Raw genomic sequence first — 22,964 nt, forward strand, 5'->3', positions numbered from 1 at the left:
GGAGATAAATCAAGGAGGCTTACAGGTAAAATACAGGAGTTACCAGGCGCTCTTCATTAATCTTCCCTTCTTTTCTGATTTCTACAAACACAGAGAACATCGTTTGTCGCTGTGATTTGGGAGAGGGGGCAATGTTTATAAGAATGCATCTCTGTGACAACTATCCTTGAGGGCATTATGTGTGCCTTTTAATTCTGTATTTGATAACAGCCATTAGCAAATTAAAGCAGTGGGAAGACAGTTTTTGTTTATTCATCTTTGGAGTGAAAAGTGGTTTTATTATCACTGCCATTGTAAGAGGCCCACATTTACAGTAAAAATACGGAAGGCAATAGCCAGTCAATGACTGAGAAAGTCCACATTTACTGTTAAGTTTGCCATTCTCAGGAATCAGCTTTGTCACCTGAGGCTCAAACAGAAAATATCTCCCTGGTACCTGTTACTGATTTACACGGGAAATCCTCGCAGTGCAGTTGTAGAGGCATGGCAGCGAATCACAGAGGGCACAGCTATGGAGAAAAAGAAACTGCATTTAATATTTTCGATTTCTTTGTGGATTTAATGTTGTTATTGGCAACCGTGTGACTGTAGTGCATTTTTGTGTGAGTATGGTTATCCTCCACAGGATGTCTCAATAGTTTTTAAAGGGGTGTAAGAAAGTTGGGAAAGGGGGTGGGGATTTTTTTTCTCTGTTTTGTACCAGAAATCCTGACTGATCTCTTTCAGTTGGGAAATCATAAAAACTTCATGTACTAAGATCAGAAGAACAAACAGGAGCGCTTCCTGCTTCTGTTTAGAAATCCGCATCTTAAGCCAGCAAACTCTGATTCATAGGATATTTTCTTGAGCAATAAAAGTTATTGAGTGATGATATCGCATGCGTCTCATGTTGTACGAGCATTGGACAAGTTTCTGTGTGTGTGTGTGTGTGTGTGTGTGTGTGTGTGTGTGTGTGTGTAAAGGAGAGAGAGTCCATGTTCCTTCCATGAATTCTTCTCCGTTCTCCAGGGTATCCTCTGATGGTAAGTGTGAGTAAGCACGTGTGTGTCCAGGATCTGACGCCCGGCAGTCAAGGGATGAATGAAGACTGTGAAAGGTGTGTGCATAAGTTGCTCCAGTGGGTCAAAGGTAACTGCCAATACACACCCACATCCCACCCTGTGTTGGACAATGCAAGGGTGGTGGGCTGGTGATTAACAGGACAGGGCTGTGGCTGGACGAGAACGTGGTCTGTCTCATACCTGGCGGAGCCGGATGTGTTGTGTGAAACGCCTGTGAGCTCAAACGTGTACTTCCCCATGCATGTCTGACTGGGGACATACATACTGGAGCGACTCACGGAGCCACAAGTTTGAGACGGAGGGAGTAAATGGCGCACGGGAAGGGGTTATTTATAACTACTGGCCCCCCCCCCCCGAATATAGAAAGACACTGCTATCAACTTATCACAGGTTTTGTGTTTTGGCAATATTCTCAAGGCAAACTCGGGCCAACAATGTGTTATAAAATCGCTGACTTGGCAGGGCCTCTGCTGACCAGTGGTTTCAAGGAAGTGACAGTTCTCTGGGCAGCATTACACGGTATGTAGGAGCCAGGATATAAACTGAGGCAGTTCTGTGGGAAAGAAGCACTGAGCATGCTCCGTGACCCCCATTGACCAGCTTGTCCACTTTCTGATGGGGACTTCTCAAGAGGAAGAACCCCAGAGGACATTTCTCTGCTCTGCCTGCTGTGCAGAAAAAAACCCTTTTTTGCTTTTCTCTCTGCATGTTTTTACACAGCAGTTCTCTCAGGAAGGATACGTTTATTTAATTTCTGCTTATGTTGACGCTCGCTATGTGCATCATTTCTTCTAATCGCTGTGTATTTGTCCGGCCCTCTGTGTGTGGACAGAAAGTACAGACAGCTCTGTACAAAGTGAGCAAAACACTCGCAGAGATGCTTCTCAGAAGATCGTATCTTCATAAAGAGTGTACCCAACCCAAAATTTCCCCGCCCATACTTCACCCTGCTGATGTCACATGCCTGCGAAAGCACTGTGGGACTAATAGCACTGTGACGTCTGCTGAGTGAAGGAGTGGGGTCTGATTTGTGTCACTGGTACAGAGTCACCCATAAGAACAGCAGCAGTGTGATGTCAACGCGTTTACGGTAGCTAGGCCTTGTTATTATTAGACATTCTGTTGCACTTGTTTTTTTGGCTTTGCTTCCTACTCTGGGGTTTGACTTTGGCAGCAAGTTAGAGGTTGTTCTCCCTTCTTTTTTTTATTAGAGCTGTCACTGTGAAAATGCTCTATATCCACTTGTGTGAAAGAAACATAAAAACCGCTAAAAACACTAGAGCGAAAACTGCCTGACTGCACGAGCTGACACAAGGTCCTTCTTTTCCTTCAAACACCCTAAATCTCCCCTTTGTGTATATAAGGGAAGTCACTCCAGCGCCCCGCTTACATCTATCTGTCAGTGATGATGTCAGACAAAGAGGTCACCAGAGGTTATCGCATGACTCTCAGAGCAGTTTGGCCCCTGATGTTCTGAACGCTCCCACGAGACTGACTGCGGTCAAATAAGCCGCTCCACGCTGAGTCAGCGTCCCCCGTTCTCAAGCACAGACACACACACACACACACACGAGGGATGAAGTGGCCCTTGAGCACTAGCAGACCTCCTGATTTGGAGTCTCTAGACTTAACCCTGGATGTTTTCTGTGTGTGTCTGTGTGGTGATTCTCTACGCTACTTTACTTCTCAAGGTCTACAAGGCTTTTTCGTTTGACCTTTGATCTTAATGGGGTGTGACTCGTGAGAGGCTCTGGGCGTAAGTGAGTTCTCTATGGAGCTGATGATGTTTGCCAGGAGCCCTCAGATGTTTAACACCCATACAGCTTGGTAAACTTGCAGAGCGCCCGCGTGGATGATGAGTCGAGCTTCTAAGGGTCATCGAGTTTTGTTGCGTTTGCCCTTTGAAGTGAGGAAAGCCATCATTTACCAGGTGAAAAGAGTCTGGAGTGTGGCTCTACAGAGTGTCTGCAGTCTCTTTTTCTAAATATATTTTTCATTTTCATTTTGGAGGATGCTGAGGAACAAAGTCTCATCCACTTTTGTAGTTTCTTATTTATGACACGGAGTGGGTTGAGGTTGTGCAGTGCAGCCACGTATCAATATCTGGGGGCTTAAAAATTAAGCAAACATACAGTAGAGGTGCCAAGAACCACAGTTTCTTCTATGACCATTCAAGGGTAACTGTGAATACCAAGTAGATCCCCAGAGAAGGTTAAAATACACAACTTTTTTTTAATGTGGAAACTGTGTTTAGCCTGGCTAAAGTAGAGCCAGGCGCCCTTTGTGACCTGTTTTTAATTGTATTAAAGTTATGCATTTGAGTCCTTGACTTTGCACACAGATGCTGACACAGGCAGCTTTAGCTAGTGCACATAATATGGCTGACTCTGCAGATGAATGTTTGAGTAAATGAATGAGAGCATCGATTACAGAGTACAACAGTATGACAAAACATGCAATCCACACTACAAGTGTACATTGCAAATGATGGACATCTCCTATGTTGTATCCTAACATGATAGCTGTTTCTCTTTTTTGTCTTTTATCATTTTGTATTTTCCAAATTTGCCAGAAAAGGTAGGCCAGAGGAGCAAAAAAAAGAAAAAAGAAAAAAGGGAAGAAGAGGCAGGGGAAAAAAAATCCTTTCCCTTTCATGTGTCTCTCAGGCTGTTAATTAGACAAGGAGTGTTTTATGAAGGCATAATCCCTGGGTGTTCAAACTATCAGTACTGTAAAAGGATGCCAGCAGCACAAACAGCGGGCGAGTGGGAGCTTGCGTGAGTCTGTGCTATGTGTGAATTTATGGGGCCTGATCGTAAACAGAGGAACAGTGAGGCGGGTACGATCAGGCTGAGAACACTGGATAAACTGGCGGCGAAGACGCGGAAACATTATTATGTTATTCCACTTTTAGTTTTCCTCTCTTCCTCCTCCTGCTCGGCACGTTTTTGTTCCGTGTTCACCGTACTTCCAATCTTCCAACGTCTCAGGGATCATAAAAAGCTGTTTTTATATTCACGCCTTCACTCACGTTTCCTCCTTAAATTCATACCCGCTCGTACTGTATGCTTACCACTTTTTGTGAGCTTGTGTATTCTAGCCACAAGGTATGGAAAATGTAGAATGAGACGAAGACTCCACTGAGATGCTCTTTGAAGATATGTCTTTATTTTTATTCCTAGGCCAGCCCAGTGTCTTCTGCTCCCTGAAGGCGTTAAACAGATAAAAAGTCTTTTCAGCGCTGCATTTACAGACGAACATGAAGAAATATTTTGAGAGTTGGAAAAATGATATTTTTTACCTTCTTATCTTGAGGTAAATGGGAAGCCTTTCCTTTCTTAAATCAGTTGATTAAGAAGGCACAGTCAGGATATTGTGTATTTTCTGAGAGCAGTTTACAAAGCGGAAAAGACTACTGCTTGAGCTGACCAATTTCTCTCTCTGCTCTCACAATCTAATCCCGTCTTATCTGCACAGCCCCTTCCTCTGATTTTCTCTCTTGCTCTCTGTCTCTCTCTCTCTCTATTGCTGTCTCTCTGTAGGTGGCCTTGTCTTGTTGCTCAATCTAGCCGCAGCCATTTGCACACATGCAGACCCGGTAAATCGCCAATACTCCATTACAGGCCAGGTTTCTCATCATGCAGTCTGCCAGGCTTCCTTATCAGCCTACGGAGCTTTTCATCTGACTCTCTGGTCCTCTGCCACACCACCAGGTTCAGTTTAGCCTCCCACCCCGGGAGTGAAGCTATTTAGACAAATTATCTTTCATCTTTGTGGGCGGACGTTTAGATCAGGGTGGAAACGATGTGTAGGTTAGTTTAGTGTACGTTGGACTATTTGGACTGAAAAGTTGTGGGAGACTTTGGTTTGAAGCCCCGCTCTCCCCATCGGGCAGTGTATAGGATTAGCTGATTTTCAAATAACCGGACTTTCCACATCTTCGTGGCTGCTCACAGTGTGTTTGTGTTTGTGCAAAGGGTTGAGGTTAGCTTAACTGTGTTGCACCCACTCCACTGGGTTTCAGAAGGAAGTGTTTATGGTGAGATCCAGATTTTAGACAAGGTTAAGCGGATTTGAAGCCAGTTTCTGTTGAGGAAATGTAAAAAAAGAAAAAGGGAAAAAAAGACCTCTTGGTAATACTGGCGCTAGAGCAAATACCAAATGCTTGGGGCTCAGTAGTTCCCTGTAGTGCCTGGACTGGGTAACTGGGAGCTGCTGATGGAGACAAAAGCCCACAGCTTTGGACCTCATCTGCCCCCAACTGACTGACTCTGCAGGCACTAATTCTCCTGTTAAACCCTGTCAACCCCTGCTCATTACACCACTTACTGGGAAATCTCTGGTGTATACCTCGGCACAAAAATGGGACAATACCTTTGTGGAATGTGAAATAACAACATTGCACTGTGGGAATATCACACAGGGCCTGAGAATGGAGAACTGCTCATTACGAATAACCATGTCCTGTCTGCCTGTGCTGAAAAATGGCCGGTACTATAACCGGCCACAAACACTTGCTGTCACCTCTTTCTGTCTGCTACAATCACCGTGCACTGCTTTGCAGTTGTATGCAGGTGAACTCTTTCATCGGGTATTCTCAAACAGATTTAGAAGTGCAGAAAGACTGCTGCTTGTGCGATTCAGAGGCTGCACGCTTTCTTTAACTCTGAGACCAAACTGCTCATTTCATAGACTTGACAAAACCGTTCCAGTTTTGGTTTTGTCTGTGACCCCAAGCCATGTTTGCACATGTTCACATCATTTCCATTTTTGTGTTTATGGTCTTGTTGAAGAAGCTCACAGACTAGATATATTTCACCCCATGGCTTTGGATGCCATATTTGTGGCTTCACTTCCCTGCTGCATTTGCAGGACCGAGTCTGGGGAATGAGGGATGATCTTTGATCTGGCAACCCCCCTCCACTCCCCATCCCACCCCACCCCTCTCATTCCTCCCTCACTCATGTTCAAGCACACCCCGTAAGATGCAGCTGGTCTGTGAGCTCATCCCTGCTCCAGCAAAGTGTAAATAAACTTTCTCTGTCCTCTCCCTTGCACATCCCAACTCCATCTTTCTGCTTTTGTCGCTCTTATCAGTTCAACCTTTCCTCAAGGAACTCATCTTTCTCCCTTGGTTGCTGATTTGTCTGACATGCTGTCAGCAGGCCCGGAGAATGCTGTTCTAACACACTTTAGAGGTGGCTGTCACTGAGATGAAATGAAACAAGGATGTTAGGTGGCTTGTAGATGACTAATGCAAAAATATTTTGGGGTGTGCACTACAAAAATACAGAAGTAAAAAGCTGAAAACGTCACTCCTCCGCTTGTACCTGTGACTGAAAAAAATAAGTCATCTTTTTACAGAACTTTGCGGTCACATCCATATGTAGGTGTTTCGATAGCGATAAAGGTTACCTAAAGGTTATCTGTACTTTGTGTGAAGCTTTTCCCTTTCTCTTTTTTCCTTAAGTACATGCTTTAAAGATTTGTGTCAGCTAACCTTGAACTTCAGGCCAAAAATGCGTCTCATACCTCCACTTATGGTGGTGGAAGCCAGATTCTGCTGATGAAATCTGCCTTAACACAATGCAGCAGCCCGTAGTGAGGCCAGGAAGGAAGAATTAGCCACACATCCTCCAAAGAAAGCCCTGGCCCCGTTCATCATATCGTCACACATAACACATCCGCTTATTCATTTAAGCCTGGTTAATGTGTTACCGTCAGTCAGCCGGCTCCATTTGCTTTTCCACACTCTCTTGCTCGCTAATATTTGGGCATGTTGTTCGCACGGTCCACCAGCACTGACAGATAAGGAGACTCGGCTCCTGCAAAAGGTGAAGGGAATTAATTGTATGATGGCATTGTAACACCTGCTTAGTATAGTAGGATTAAACTTATAGACTAGATTCGAGAGGAGTAAAATAAATTTGAGAGAATTGAGTGTTGAACAGCCGGCAGATTTATTACAATGTTACAGTGGTGCAATAATCCAATGTAAACAGCATAGAAAATTAACAGAAAATCAACAGAGAAGAGCGCTCTTTTGAAAATAACAACAAAATAAAATAAAATAAGTAGTCTCTTTAGACCTGACTCCTGATGAGCAGGATATTGGGAGTTCAATAGTTTCCCAGAGAAACAATCCGTATGAAGTAAGCAGTTTTTGCTCTTGCTTATCTGAAATCCTGCGATTCGAAGTAATTCAGACTGTAGCTCTACTCCTGCATCCAGAACAGCTGGCCACACTGCTTTTGGATTCGCCAAGAGTTTTCACAGGGTCTGGCTCGCCATCCATATCCAGAACCACTTTAGATCCAGGATCACAAAAAACCAGTCTGCACATACAGTACAGAGCAATAAACAAAATAGTTCTTAACAGTTTTTCTAAATAAAATGAGATCTCATAAAGTTTTCAAAATCAAGTACACTGTTGTTTTAACATTGTTCTGTCTCTACGAATTCCATTTGTATTGCTTTACAGCATTACAATCAATTGTATTTAAATACCCCTTTTTAAGGCATATGTAATCACATCATGAAATGTTTGTAACGTAACTAGTTTTAAATAACTTATTTACATGTATTAACCTATAACTGAAATTACAAAGTGCAGGAAAGGCACTGGACAACATTTATGGCTAAAAGAAAAGTGCATCCTGCATTAGTTTTGCACATTTGTGAAGATGCCCAATCAAATAGACAATAAAATAAAATACGACATTCCATTTCACACACGATTCAAGTACTCCGACTGGTTTTAGCTTTTTTTAGACAATACGGAATTCGCACTGTTGCAGTGTTTACCACATGTAAAATTAGCATAAGTTTTCCTGCTAACTTATCATCTCTAGTAACTCACCGGAATTCCCAAGAAACAAATACACGCTCTGCCTGGTTTTGGTCGAGAGTAAAACACATAAAGGCCTCTGAAAAGTACATAACTTTAAGTTAGAGACTGTTGAAAATACTTTATAACACTTATTTTATACCAAAAGACTCACTGTGTAGCTTGTTATTTGCTCTCGGTGTCTTGCTCCGTTTTGCCTAGCTTAATAGGGCTTTGGAGCGTGATGTCACGGGGGTGGGCGTGGAAAGGATTTTGGCCCGATCCGCCATTTTGGGGGTCTAGCGCAAGTGAAAAGGGAGCACACACAACAGCCACGGTTCGTATTTGCTGTGTGGTCGGCTGCAATGTTCGATCGCACGACCGGCAAGAGAATAAGGTTGAAAATGGTTTATCTTTTCATTCTTTCCCAACCTGGAAGCAACATGAGCGGCTTGTGTATCGATGTTAGCAAACGAAGGCGTCTAACCTGGAGAGCAGCTGTGAGACGAGCTGACGTGCAGTTCTCTTCCATCTCCAAATATCTGTTGGTGCTCCAGACATTTTCATTCCGGTAAGTTCTAAATATGTTCATATCACTCTTTATAGCCTATTAGTTTTATTTTCTATGCGCTCTGAGGTCGTAGCAAATTAGAACAAACATCCTACTGAGTGATTTTGCAGAACTACCGTCTATTTATAGAGTTGCTAATTATTTGGCATTATTGCAGCAAACCAGCCGATGAAATGGATGAAACATCATGACTGAGTTCCAGCGCTACACGAGGGACCTGCTTCAAACAAACCACCATGCCAATCAGATTACTTCTTCCATGTGAGGGTGAAGAGGTGACCCTCCTGGATAAGATGGTGAAGGTTTGCTGCGTTTGGTGAACAGTGTGATAATAAAACCAGAGAAGAATGAAACCTGCTCCTGTTAAATGTTCTTAAGTATTGTGCTGTTATTTTTTCAAAAGATACAGTAAATAAAGTAATGTTAGTAGTGGGTGATATCATGTAAACACTCATGATTTGGTGTAAACATTTTGTCATTTGTAAACTGTAAATGACATGGATTCTACACTGTTACTGATGTGATGTTCTATAAAGTGGTTTTAATTAAAAAAAAAAAAAGGCAAAATTATTTTGTTTCTTTATTCAAGTTTTGAACAGCGGGACTCAGTCAGTACATATTCAGTAAATGCAAATTATTTACACAGCAGTGCACTACAGGCATACATCTAGACCCCTAGATAAAACATTATGGCATTATAGCAGTGACAACTCCTCCACAGTAGCAGGTGGGATTTTTCTGTTTTGGGGACGGCTCCTTTTACCTGTCACTACAGATGGTCTGTGTATGTTTTGATCAAGAGCCTTTTTTTGGGCAGCTGAAGAGAAGTCGTCTATCTTATGGCCAACCTCTGGCTGTATCTTGGTAATATTACCCAGCAAAACCCAGTATGCAGGTTCATCTGTAACAGTCCTTGTGCCACAGATCAACACTGTTCCGTCTACTTTAGACAGAAGAGCAGCGACGTGGGTGCAGGTCTCTGCGACTCCGGCCATACAGCTGCAGTGGGCGACTTCAACCTTCCCTGTGATGCTCACAATGACCCATGGCTGCAATGCTGGTTCATTCAGTCTTTGAGAGAGCAGCACCTGAAACACACACAGACAAAGTTCATTTAAAGACAAGAACTATGAGCCAAGGCCAACACAAATGTGTTTTATCTACTTTATCATAAATGTAACAAAGTGTCTAGAAAGTTAGCACATACATGTAATTATGCATTTCTTTATGTATCCATCTATAGAGCGCTGCAGGTTATAGTGTAAATCTGTCTGTTCTCTGTCAGAAACCTGCCTGCAGAAAATGAACCTAAAGTATGTAATGCAAGGATGTCATCACTTTAGAGATGGAGAAAGCATAAAGTGACAATTATGAATCACTTAATATGATAAGGAGATTCTGCAGGTCATTAATCAATGTATAAAACTAAAATAAAAAGTATTTTTAGTGACACAGGATACAAATATGGAAGCAAGATGTATAATTAGGATTATTTATAATAAATATGAATAGTGCAATTTCTTTAACCATACAGAATAACTAAATCCTTCAGGACAGTGTCACATCAGTGCACTGAACTCATTATGTTATCCACCTAACAGCCTCCACATGTTCTCACTGTAATTTCCCCTCATGAATGAATTTATGCTGCAGTAATGTGAATGTTTGCAGGGAAATCAAACGCATTTCACACGCAGTACTCGAGCTGACTTACCTTTGATTGAATGACGACTTGTACGCGCTGACTCCACAGATAAGGTATGAAATATGTCAGGCTACGTCAATAGCGGTTGGTCTTCAGGGTTTTTACTCCACGGCCGTATTTCATATGGGTCCACATTTCCAATGCACGCTATTTTCTGCAAGTACCGCCGCTTCGCCTCTGGACGCAATCGGTCTCTATACAGTCCATTCTCGTTTGAGCTGCTTTTAAGCATCTTGTAATCGTCGTTCCAACACAGTGTGTTTGATTTGATTCGTAGACCCCGAAAATGGTGCCGCGCTCCCACAATGCATTGCGGCGTGACGTCAACTCCAAAGCCCAGCAACGTGCTTTTGTTGCATTCACTGAACTACGGAAAATCAAAGTGTGTTCAAGGGGTGTCGGAAATAATAATACCAGGTAAAAACAAGAAAATACTAGTAACCATGTCTATAGGGGTTACAGCATTAAAAAAAAAGGTTTAGTGCGTAGTAGTGTAGTAGTGTTTGGCAGTCTTTTGACCTCGTTCGGGGTTTTCTTGATGGATGCAGCAGACAGATAAAACCCATTGGTGGTTTGTGGTTCGATGATCACGGCTCGTTATGCACAATTTCAGTCCTGTGAGTCTTCTGTGTTCTCACAGAGAGAGGCACATATGTGGCTATTCTCCCTCACAACATGAAAGAATATGCCTGATTAAAACTATTTCATTATATAACTAACTACAGCAGTGCTAAAAATGGGAATGACCACAATGGAGATTCATAGATTCCACATGGGCAATGTTGGAAGTGCTGACAAAAAGCAAAAACAAAAACAAACAAACAAAGAAAAATGCTTGTATTCCTTTCAACAGTGTAATTACAAACGAGTTTTGCATTTTTGTAGTTTTTGTAATATTTTCAGACACGCAAGCAACGCTGTGGTCAAACAATCCCCAGAGCACATATGTTCTGATGTATTTGTCAGGAAGCTGGAGATCCCGTTTTAAATCTGAAGGAATTCAGTGTGTGGCAGAAGGTTTTTGTAATGACAGAATAGCAGCCCAGATTCATTTTGAGGTTGTAAACACATGAAGTTCTACAGCATTTCTTGCATATAATAAACAAACCATCTACTGGAGTCTGGAGCAATGGGGTTCAGTCTAAAACATGGACTTGCAGATTGGTACCAGGTGATGCCAAACATGGGTCCGTGGTGTCCTTTTTCAGTATTGGCTTTCATCTGGCACTCAGTGCCAGTTTAGTGGAGGTTTATTCAGTCGTGTTCCCGTTTTGTACATTTCTATTTTTCTGTTCCTGTTCCATGTTTGTGTGTCTTAAAATATGTTGTAAGAACAACTAAGCTGTAGTGCCTCTTCACTTCACTGTGCAATACCTTTTGTGCAATACTTTTGTTAATAGTCAATGGTGCAATAGACCTCAATACTTGAAATGTGCAATTCACTTGTATTTTTATTTTTATTCCTATTTATTCTATTTATCCCCTTCGTATATTTTATTTATATTTGTCTCTGTATTTATATGTGTGTGTGTGTGTATATATATATATATAATATTCTGTAACTCTGTAACTTCTGTCGGTGCTGTGCTTTTGGAAACCGAATTTCCCAGAGGAACCCATCCGAGGGATTAATAAAGTTTTATCTTATCTTATCTAGATTTGTTGTTTCCAGTGCTACAAAATGTTTGCTTTCTAATTGAAATCTGACTGAAATTCATCTGACCAGCAGCCATTGCGGAAATGAAGTTTTTCACACTTCGGCATTAATAATAATGGATTGCATTTATACAGCGCTTTTTGAGACCCTCAAAGCGCTTTACAATTCCACTCTTCATTCACTCTCTCTTTTTTTTCTTTTCTTTTTGCCTGTCCCGTTTGGTTCTTTTGCCATCAGAATTATTGTCTAAAGGCGAAGAAAGATGCCCAACGGATTTACTTTACCAAATTTACCTTTTATTGTTTATTTTATTTCGTTTTTATTTTCACTTGCTAGATACGGGACAGACTTGAATGAGGAAAAGAAAAGGGAGAAAGGAAGAGGGGGAAAAAACAGCGGAGAAGAGGGACGGGGATAAAGGGCAAAAAAACAAAAACCAACTAAATAAGCAGACAAAAAAACGATTCATTCACTCTCACACACTGGTGGAGGCAGCTACAGTTATAGCCACAGCTGCCCTGGGGCAGGCTGACAGAGGCGAGGCTGCCATATTGCACCATCGGCCCCTCTGGCCATTACCAGTAGGTGAAGTGTCTTGCCCAAGGACCCAACGACCGAGACTGTCCAAGCCGGGGCTCGAACCGGCAACCTTCCGATTACAAGATGAACTGCCAACTCTTGAGCCACGATCGCCCTAGTGGCATTAGTGGCATTTTTCAGTCCTGGAGGTTACAGCTTGATAAAGTCATCTTTACTTACTGGCAACAAGAAACAGAAAAGACCAGAAAAAGTCCTTGTTTTTATTTCATGTTAGACATTTGAAACGTCTGGATACAGTCTGTTATTCATCCACTTTGTTTCCTCGGTAGTTACTGATTGAATAAATTACCTATTTCAAAGTGAATGTATTGGATTTAAATAACCATATTAAATCGACTATTGTCACATCTGAAGTTGTGCTTTATTAGAATATTCTTCTTTGCCTTCCTTTTCTCCCTCCTGTTTTCTTTCATTGCCTCCTACTTGCTATCCTCCCATTTTCCTCCCCCTTTTCTTCCGTTCGTTGTCAACTGATCCTGTTTACTGGATTTACACACGTACTGTCATTCTAACTTTAGGACACATTATTATTATGCTGAGCTCCAAAAACAGTGGGAGATGAGAAGGCAGCTGTAAATAAACAGCTTTACAAAAAAATAAGCATTACACCCTCATCAATCTTCATACCCAAACTAGATCTAAAAAGCCACAGTAAATAAGTAAAGTAATTGGACAATAAATCTACAAGCTGTATGGCAGTCATGACGGAAATCCACAAACTTGTGTTCTTGGAGATACTTTTTTCTGTTTAGCTTCTCCTGCGTGTCAGAGGAGGCGTAGGCAGAGACGGCGGGTCCCAAGTGATCCTGCCATTTCTACCTATAGGACTTTAAACTTGAAAATCCTATAAATTATTTCACACCCCAGGTGCTGTAGCACTAGATGTCATATGCTGTCAGGTGTTAACCAGTGGTGGCTACGCTGTAGAAATGACACCCAGCAATTGTTAATCTCAGTAATGTTTTCAAATGTATCTGACTGAAAAATAAAGATCTGTCAGCACAACAATCTTAACCCCATATTTGCCCTAATGATTTTTTCCCCAAGGCTGCATAGAATAGGATTTTTGAGTTACAACTAAAGAAGCATGTAGGTAATGGCATCACACATGGACACCTTTTTGTGGGTATGTGTGTATACGCTCTGTACTTGTGTGTTGTGTGAGCGAGTCAGTTCCAAAACCTTAATATTTCTTTAAAAGAGAAAATATAACAATAAACAGAGACATTTTTTTCCACCACAGGCCTGATCAGTTGATCATGATTGCACCATAAGCAAAAAAAAAAAAAAAAAAAACTCTTTCCAGAGGCTTTGTATTGTAGTGATTAACACATGTGCCTTACATGGAAAAGATCCCTGGTTTGAAACCAGGAGGAGACATAAACTCAGCCTCACAGGTCATAACCCAGTGTACTCCTGTTACTGGTCCCCAGCCCAGTTAAATGGGGGAGTTGTGTCAAGGGGGGACATCTGTAAAACCTGGCCAAATCAACATGTGGATCCATCTACAGTGGTGGCCTTGGGGAATAAACGAGCAACTGTGGAAGAGAGCCAGACATTATTAAAAACAAATGATAAAAGGCAGAGTGGTGTATAAACACATAGATAGAGAAAAAAGGTGAGTGGAGAAGAAACACCCAATGCATTGTGGGTCCATTGGAGTGTAACTAATGGAGGATTCAATGACAGGCTCAAGGATATAGCTTTCACCAGACTGGCATGCAACTACTCTTTAAAAGCTCCATATGTTACAAGCCAACAGAATATAGATGTTATATACACCCTCTCCTCCAATATGTTTATTCATAGCCCCAAAACTCCAAGCGTGCAGCAGCCACGAAGCTAATGTTAAGGCTTTAAACCAGAAAAACAATATCAATCTTTAGTCAAGAGTCTATGTTCTGAAGAGAAAAAGGATGTTAAATAGTAGCTGTTCTGACCCAGTGATTTCGTCTTTTTCCTCCATGTGTTGGCACACATGTAATGTGATGTGTCCTAACACATACACTCGCATCTATCTGCACTTGCATTTCAGTGGATACCATAAATGTTAACTTCTATCATATCATCTTTCTTTTTTTTTTAGTGTGACAGACCATATGGCTCAGCTCCTCTCCACTTGTGAGCTCATCTCATGTCCTTTCATTCAACTTTCCTAGAAACACTGCCATATGGTAGCATTTCGCAAGCACACCCGTTTTAGAAGCAGACTGACACACAATCTAGCTTAGAATGAAAACACTGCAATATTATACATTTTATGAGCAAGGATTAACAGTCCAGCTCTTTGAAGACTAAACCCAGGTTCACAGGATTTTTTTCTGTTTGTTTTTTCATTCCTTAACAGGGAAAAGTATCGTTTCTGGGGGGGACTTTCTGATTTTTTTCCTCCTTATGGGGTCGAGTTAGCTGAAGGAGATGAAGGGTACTTACAAAGCATAATTAACAGCGTTTAAAAATACAGTTGGGAAACTCGGCAATAAAATGTTTCACTCACTGGTGAGACTGCAGTGAAACGTGGAGTTGGAACACTTTGTGTTTTGCTCAGATGCACATTTTGATGTTTCTGCTGCTAAACCAAGGAGGTTTTGATAACAGTCACTGATTCTGTGTATTATTTTCAAGAAAGAAACCCTGCATCAGCATTTTTCAAAGAAGATTGTGATTTCCATAAACAAAGAGGCTTACAATGTGTTTTGAAAGCACATCTGGACCCCCCGTCATTCTCAGATTCAAACATCCCGAATGGGACCTGAGCTGGAAACGATTTGTTCACCCGGCAGAGCGGGGCCGCCACTCCTGCCAAATTACGAAGGGGTGTGTTGAGGGATGCTGGTGTTTGGGGTGGGTGGCAGTGGATGTTGACTCCTGTGAAAAATTATGATGAGTAGTATCCATAGTTCCTCTGACCATGGGATGTGGTTGTATAGTAATATGGTCCGTTTTTTGTGTTTGAAGATGTAATCTCATTGATTTCCATTCAGCGAGCAGGATGGGAGGGGAGGATGCTCCCCTGGGCTACTACATCCAACCCTTATCAGGCACAGGCAGATTCTCATATAAACACTGATTAAAAGGCTGGAAATGACAGCCTGGCTAAAAGACGCTGCAAAGATCCAACAACACTGAGCCTATGAAATTAAACTCCATTATGTATATTCTGTATATCTTTAACTACAGATACATTTTTACTCCTTTTATGTGAGCGTTCATTTCCCCATTTCCTTTTTTTTTTTAACCATGGCTTTAAATCTAAATGTTGAGCAGAAATTCAGTTGTTTTTTTCTCCCTAATTATCTCTGTCATCTCTCCTGTTTATTGGATGGTGTTTAAACCTGTAAAAGAGAACGACATGTCATGTATCGCTAACAACATCAAAGCATGCAGAGCACGACCATGCCTATCTCAGCATTGAAAAACAGATGTCGCGGATTCAAGGGGGAATTCTGAGTTGATTTCTGCACTTTTATTGAAACCAGAGACTGAAAGAAGGTGGCTGATGTCAGTATCTGGAGCCCCGCATGGAGCCCGTATGGAAAGTTCTCTGATGGTGTTTATGACACACAGTAACATAAGTATGAAAGTGCAGCTTCATCTGGCAGCACCTCTCCTACTTTCTTACTTAGAGATGATGACTGAATTTCATACTTGCAGGGTGAAGTAATGGAAATGACACAAAGATAGTGTTTTAGAATTAACTGCTGGACATTTGTGTGATAACTGCTGTGAAATTCCACAACAGACAGACCTAAAACATATGGGTGTTTGATAAATCCATGCTTTCATGTTGAGAACAGTAAATGTTTTTCCAGAGCCGTTTCATCAGAAGTGTGGGAAAACAAATGAAGACTTAGATGAATACTGGCAAACTGTAATAAGACCCGTTTCTGTGTCAACACTGTGCTGCCACGTACAGGTTTTCCCCTCGGTATCCGTAGCTACGTGGACAAATGTGAAAACCTGCAAATAAATCTGTTAAAGCTTATTTAACTGACTCTTTGGGGATGCCTTAATGTCGGATGGAAGCTTAGTAATCGTGCTAGGGGAAGTTGGCCTGGCACATATCTGCCCTTTACCCTGCAGGGCACTCAGCGACTGTCTTATCAGATACAAAACAAAACTAGAGGAATAACCAGGTTAAGAGCTTTCTGCTAATGAGATGGAAATTGTATAATTCGGTTCATCTGTTGTTCATTTGATGGACCGGTCCTCGTGTAGCCACTTGGGCTCTGGGGGGTGTTCTGAGTGAAGTTTGCAAACACTGATGAGAGAGAAAAAGCTGCAGCCAACTGTGGCTGCTTCACTCAGTGTGGGCTGAAGTTTTGTGGAACTCAAGTTTTCTGTTTGGCTTTGAATGACCAACTTTTACAGAGTTAACAGCTGATATCAGCAACTTTAGAATTAAAATGACTTGAGAAGGTCTTTGTAGTTGCTTTGACTCTGACACAGAACACCGTTTCCCCCAGAGGCCAAAGTCTTTGGGGAGACAGTGTTACAATAAAAATGATTTTCCACAGTGACTTTTGACATGTTTATGCATGTGCTATTGTCGTATAAAACAATTATTTACTGGTTTTACCAAGAAGTCCTCAATTGGAATCACTGCATGACATCTTTTCTTGCTGTGGTTTTCAAGTGATACTCAATTTAAGCCCCAGCTGCAAAATGAAAGGGTTTGTAATTTTCTGTTCTCTGTGGATGTTTTTTTCCTGGATAAATAGTGAAGCAGTGACTCTTTTCTCATCACCTCCCATAGTGCACTCACTTAGTCACTTGGGCACTTTTCCCTGTTTTCCCGCAGCACATCTGAATCCAGACTGCAAGCTCCTGAAATATTTTAGAACTATAGATATGAGGCTGCTGATTCCAGGAGGTCAAACATTAATCGCGTTTCCCTGGTGCTACTGCTCACCATTCTACAACTTTAATTATAACAATAATGGACCATCATTCATCATCAATACTAAAACTGGGCTCATACAGAGAAAAGAATAAAGAAATAAGTACTGAAAAAGGAACAAAGTGAAAGCCGAGAGATGGCCTTGACCATTCATGTGCCTCAGTTTTTCTTTTTAAAGCAGATATTCATATTGAGGTAAAGGACTTTTCTAACAGAGATTCTAATTGAGATGAGGAAAAAAACCAAAACAAAAGCATTTTTATGAGCCAAAGTAAGGACTAGAAAAAGAATGAATTCCTTGTGGAGGGCCATACAGTATATGAATCTGCTTTGTTTGTGTCTGTCCTCTTTCCTCAGGCTATGCACAGAGAGCAGAGCAGTTGCAGATGGCTTGTTTCAGAAAACCACACGTCCAAAAGGGCTCCCTCTCTGCTGTGCATTTAGTATACAAACTACAAAGGCTGTGGTCAGCACACCCTTGTGAAATGGGCTAAAATAGTGTCAGCAGGATGCCCAACAGATGGCAAGCAAGTGATGGAGAGAGCAGAAACCTGCATGAGAAGGACAGAGGAGCAAGGCTTTCTCCTCACAGTTGCTTGAGCTTCTGCTATAATATTAAAGTATGATCTGAAAAACCACTCCAGTAATCATCTGATCAATTGAAATTACTGAAAAATTGCTCACTAAGCGCTTAAGTGGTAAAAAAAAATCTGGCTTTGAGGTTTTCTTTTGCTTTGTATGGTTCACTGCAGACATGCATTTGTGTTTCTAACACTGGCCCATGCTTTCCCGCTCAGGTCACAGATTTAACTTTGGGATGATGCCACACGTGCTTTTCAGAGCTCTGAAAAATTTTCTCCAATTCTAATAAAGAACGGCTGATAAAATAGCAACCCAAATATATGAAATAGAGTAGAAAAACCTGAAACACTATTCTAATTCTAATAACAGCTGAACAAACTTTTGGTCTGGGACAGAGGCAGGCAAAGCGTCTCCATCTTTCACTTCCCAAAGTTATTTTCTTGTGGACTGGCTCCTGTCAACACCGAGTGTATGGCTTAATGTAAGTCTTATGCTCTAAAATGGCTTACCTCTCATATGGTTTCACATTAAATGGAGTGTAAATTGATTTGCGTCCACAGTGCTGCTCATGAATATGTTCAAATTCTCTTTGTTTGCCAAAAACCCGTCAGTGTTGCTCGTTTTCATATGGGAAATGACGTGAGATCCCAGCAGTGCAGATTAAAAGCCAGCCCAAATGTGACCACCATTAGCCGATTGTGGCACACTTCTTTGGTTTAGCCTAAACTTTCATCCCTACTCCTTGATATTTGTGCATTCCTTATGAAAATGGTTACATTTGCACTGTCTGATGTCGAAAACAGAGGCCTGCTCCGCCTACACAGCCATTAACAGAGCAGCTTTCCACCTCTCTTAACTCCACACGCTGCCTTTTAACTTTTAGCTTTGTCTTTGTGTCTAACTTGTCATACCTGTCATAATAAGACATTCAAAAATGAAGAAACAGGTGCCACAATGAGATTGATATGAAGAATTTTTACCTTACTTTGGCTCGCTGATGTTCACGGCCCCCACAACAAAACACGCTTACACATAATAAGAGAGTACCATAATAGAGTATGTTGTTTGCGATGAGTCACACTTTCAGAATGTCTGGATTTACTCAACAACAAAAACCAGAGGCATTTTACAAAGAGACCGACTAGAATTAAAAGTCACCTGTGAGGCTCGAATAAGATGACAACTAGTTTCAAACTAATGTGTGATGATGTGACCTCAGCTATGAGACGCCAACGCTTAAACAGGATAGAAACTGAACCTCAGGGTGATCCAGGTAGGAGTAAATGCAAAAAACACGACAAAGAAGACGGAGAGAGCAGAGCAAGTGTGGGCAGTCCTGATCTCTTTGGATCGATTGCCTTCCCCTGTGTATCTGGAGGCAATAAGAAGCAATGAAGTATGAAACATCTGCGATTTCATTTGCAGATTTTGGACGTTTCACTTGAACTGCACGAAGAGCCAAGCTGTCATAGCATGTCCATGTGACATATTTTTTATTCGGCTGCAGTGCAGTGCTCTTACCTTTGTGTCTGTCTGGAATGGCTGTTTCCTTAGCATTTAATCTAAAGGAATCCTAGATCTCTGAAATGGGATATTACCTGTACCGCTGACGTCTTAAACAGAAAGGTACACAAAACAAAGGCACAGTATAGAAGACGACCAATTTTTCTACAACAGTTTTTTCAGCACAGATCTTCATTTGTCAAAACGGCACGGCCAGGTGTCGAACAAGAGTCAAAATTAAAGTGACTGTCCGTGCTCGTACAACAACATATAGAGACATTTGTGTTAGAGCTGCAGATTTTTGACTTTTAATGACATTACAGCAAAGCCCAGATCTAATCCACCACCCTCTGGCCACAGAGATTTTTGGGGTTTTTTCTATAGTTTTGATCCCAGATATAATCAGGATCAGCCTGCTACAACTGCTCTAATTTAATTTTAAAGATGGCTGCCTTTTGTGTATATCCCATGAATATTCTGCTTTACATCCTGTTGGAAAAAAACAAAACAGAAAAACATGAAATCATTAAAGAGGTGACTCACAGCTTCTGCATATGGAGCCAATAAGAGCAGCCAAGACAAAGCTGACAACAACAAATTGGTGGTTCCTTCTTTCTTTTAGATTGAACGTTGCAGTTTGCACTTGAAAAGCTGCATTGCTGGTTGGTTGTTTATACCAAATTTGTCATTTTGTTTACCATTTTTTATGCTTCATAATTACAGTGCAGCATACATCATGTTGGATTGTTTAAAAGTTGTAGAACAAGGTTTTTGTGGTTCTACTGTATTGTGAGAAATATGTTTAACTACATTCTTTGAGTTGGATTTCATATCTTAACTCCACCAGTTCTTTTTTTTATGTTTGCAAATAAAATACTACATTTTTGTTTTACTAAAGTTTTGCTTCCATTTATAAGCATTATAAATCTTTTGTGTGTAGCATGACGTAATGCAAGTGAGATATTTCTGTGTGTGTGCTCATATTTTCCACTTTCATGCTGTCAGTCAAAGTCACTGTGGCCTTGGTACCATTCACCTCTCTGTGTTAATTCCATGATGCGATTATTGATTGATGAAATCTGATTTGGCCAAAAAATTATTTCTTTGTTAGCTGATGAAGCTAATCCTAAATGGCCTCTGCAAGGTTAGATTAAGGCAGACCAGGATTTATGGCCCCGCGATGGAAACATTTCAGGTGACAAGTTGAGAGAATTTTTATATTTACAAAGACATTTTAAATTTTCCTCCTTGTAGAAGAATCATGCACCCCTATTATAAGCCCTTAACCCCCCCCCCCCCCCCCCCCCCCTCTCACACACACAGACCTTTTTCATACCCTTTTCATTGAAAATTTCTTTGTATTATCGCAAATTTTCTCTGTGGTAAAGCACTCCCCCTGACATCTGGCTGCATACTGGTGCACACTGCTGTGTGCCTGTCAGCTATAGTGAGCTTGCTGGCTCCTCTAGGTCCCAGATGACCCACTTATATGATGGCCTTGCCAGCAGGACCTAGGCTAGCCTATTCTACAAGCTCTGACAGGCACAAAATAGAATCCTTGACCCAGAACACTAAACTATATCCAATATGACAAAGAAGTAGATGAAGCAGAGGAGAAATGGATCTTACTGCAGACTGATGAGTGGCTTGTTAATGAAAAAAAAAAAAAACCGTGAAAACCCATACATATCCCACAACCATACAGCGATGCAGAGTATGCAGGTTTTAGTGTCAGTGTCTTTAAACACAATTACAAGTTTCTGACATACAGTCATGTGGAAAAATTAGACAAGGAATCCCCCTTTGAACAAGGCTCACAGACAAATAACACCTCACTGAAAAGTGTTTGACTTTACCTCCACATTTCTGCTTTCTGGTGAAATGGAGGGTGGATATGCTAATGCGCTTAAGATGTCCTCTTCTGTTTGAAAAAAACAAATCAAACACGGTGATCCATGGATTTTCTTTACACCGCCTTAATCTTTCGATTTAACCACAACGTTTAGACAGATATTTATCTGCACATTATCTTTAATACAGTTGTCACAATACTAGATTTTATACTAAGTACCATTGATACCAAGAATTATATAGCACCTTTCTACAAATTTTAAGCACTCAATGCACTTTCTACAACAAGTATCATTCATCCAATCATACACTCCGACGAATGCGTCCAGGGTCAATCCGCGGCCCCTCTGTTTAGTAAATGACCTGCTCTACCACCCGAGCCTCAGCTATATCACAACACAAGGGAACATATCAAAATTAATGACAAAAATAACAATGACGAAATAAAGAGGCATGCATTTAAAAAAAAGAACGATTAAAGAACAATATTGGTCTGTGCAAACATCTCAACGTATGCTACTATATACTATTTAAGATCATGTGTTGATATCTGTCTAAAAGCTATCTCTTGATGTTACAGGTGGACAGGAAAATATTTGCTGCCTAACTCCCATGTTAATATTATCAATTTACTACCAACTATCTTAATAATGACTATCAGGTAAGTGCTAATAGTTAAACAGCTAACGTTAGCATGTGTGCTGGCCAGGTTAACATGTGTGATAACTATGGAATACTTAAATGCTGCTGAAACAGGAGCTTTACTAACCTTGCAAAATTCCTCATCAATACTGGTTGTCAGTCTTTAAGATTCCAAGTTTGTTGTGCTGCCTTCGTGTGTTCAGCTGCTAGTGGGGCTTTACGCCTGCCTGTCTGCAACTGTGATGTATGAAACCGTGTATCAACTAGTTAAGTATCTTTTTTTCTTAAATTGCTGTCTGATATAATGCAGATTTCATAGTTAAACCAGTGACTCCAAGCTGCAGTTCCAGAGGCAGCAAAACAACCTCAAACCAAGACTTTTCCACCACCAAGATTCATAATCGGTGTGATTCATAGTTGGTGTCATGTCAAATAAAAAAGTCACCATAAAATGTCAGTTTTACATGTAATTTGTCTCGATATACCGTCTTTATTTTTAGACTCGGCTTCAAAGAAGTTGAAGTGGTGGCCTGAAAGCCAACAATTTCCATCTGATGTTCCTACTTTTTCACATGACTGAAACATTTGTTGTGTGTACTAATACGCAGAGTCACTTTCACATGAGAAAAAGCATTCTCAAACGTGAATAAGACCAAACTACTAAAACTCTTATCATAACACCATAGTTGTCCAGAACCTCCTACTGCAGACTTTACTCTTCACCCTGTGGATGCATCATAATATTGGTGTGAAAGAATGGATTACCTTCTACAAAGACTTAGTGATGAAGTGGTTCTGTTTGCTCACTCCTCTGTAAACAAAAGAGTTCATTAAAGAAAGCTTTTTGGATTTTAAAGGATCACAGAGGTTGGATCCCCTACTGTATGACTATGGTACCTTTTGTCACAGTGCTACACAAGCTGTGCTGCACTACACCTCTGATGACTATCCCCCTCCCCTCTTGAATCTGTGGAGTGATTAATTTGGTCTCTGGCATGAAGTCTATTGTTGCCATTCCACAGAGAGCCAGAGAATCTGGGAAGCATTCTGATTTTGGAGAGACCTG

At 41.1% G+C, this 22,964-nt stretch overlaps 1 long non-coding RNA gene across 1 annotated transcript; it reads right to left on the minus strand.

Annotated features, from left to right (window-relative positions):
* Positions 1-292: 292 nt before the first annotated feature.
* On the minus strand, positions 293-4,617 carry LOC308402018. The gene is made up of 3 exons (XR_013972667.1): positions 4,363-4,617; positions 4,135-4,266; positions 293-509 (listed from the first exon to the last, which is right to left on the minus strand). It is a non-coding gene; the product is annotated as an uncharacterized lncRNA (long non-coding RNA).
* Positions 4,618-22,964: the final 18,347 nt, after the last annotated feature.

Source organism: Rhamphochromis sp. 'chilingali', assembly GCF_963969265.1.
Source record: "Rhamphochromis sp. 'chilingali' genome assembly, chromosome: 9".
Lineage (NCBI taxonomy): Eukaryota > Metazoa > Chordata > Actinopteri > Cichliformes > Cichlidae > Rhamphochromis > Rhamphochromis sp. 'chilingali'.